Source organism: Echinops telfairi, unplaced genomic scaffold, assembly GCF_000313985.2.
Source record: "Echinops telfairi isolate 266 unplaced genomic scaffold, ASM31398v2 ScPeMD7_74;HRSCAF=306, whole genome shotgun sequence".
Classification (NCBI taxonomy): domain Eukaryota; kingdom Metazoa; phylum Chordata; class Mammalia; order Afrosoricida; family Tenrecidae; genus Echinops; species Echinops telfairi.
The window spans coordinates 203594-204788 of NW_022103972.1; positions in this window are offsets into that span (position 1 = coordinate 203594).

The window sequence follows — 1195 nt, forward strand, 5'->3', positions numbered from 1 at the left end:
TAGCACACAAGCCTTGTGTGTTTAGGTTCCCCCTGTGCATACGTATCACAGGAAGTTAATAATGCAAGAGGAATGGCACCATCAGCTGACATCTATCGTCACTCCATCTCTGGATAGTAGTAGCTTGTTTCCTTTATGAAAGTCAACGTTTTCTTTCAGCGATACCTAATAAGGGAATTTATCAAGCCTATGATTCTCTATCATCAATTGTTTCCATAAATGGAAGTAGACCAAGATTCACACTCCCAAGATACTGAATCATTAATTGAGGCAAAGATGTTGAAAGTGAGTTGGAGTTGAGCATATTTAAGAACAGTCAATGAACTAATTAACTTATTAAAACGTCTTATTGTGCAATGAAAAAGAGCCCTGATGGCTCAGTTGTTACACATTGAGTGACTAATGCCAAGACTGTCAGTTTCAAACCACCAGCCATTCTGTGGGACAATGATGAGGCATTCTATTCCTGTAGTGAGCTACGGTCTAGGAAACCCACAGGAGCAATTCTACCCTCATCTACCGAGTCACTATTGAGTTAAACAGCAGTGAGTTTGGTTTAGTTTTTGTGAAATAAAGATATATTAATAATTATTAGTCAGTGGAATACAGAAATTAGAAACAACAGGGAGGGGTTAGTAATAGAAAATATAGCTTTGAAATGAGAAATGAGGTTGGGGGTCACATGATAGAATTTTTAAAGGCCAACCATTTTTCATCACAAAATGTTTTAATAATTTTATTGAGGGCTCATACATTTCTTATCACAATCCATACATGCAACCATTGTGTCAAGCACATATGTACAGTTGTTGCCATCATCATTCTCAAAGCATTTGCCTTCTACTTGAGCCCGCACAAAAATCTTTTTAGAACTGCAAAAACAGTGACTATGCATATGGACTTTTCCAGAGGGAATACACAGAAGTCAAACTGACTACATAACATGAAAAGAGATGATGGAGAAGCTCAATATTAACCACTAAAATGGGGCCAAGGGACAAATTTGGATCAGACAATCTATTGCTCAGATACAAGTTCAGTTTGAAGCTGGAAAGAAATTTGAAATAAATCCATGAGAGCCAAAATGTGATGTTGAGCATATGTCACCTGAACTTAGAGAACATCTGAATAAGATATTTCACATAATTAGTATGAATGACAGAATAATTAGTGAACTGTGGGATGACAACAAGAA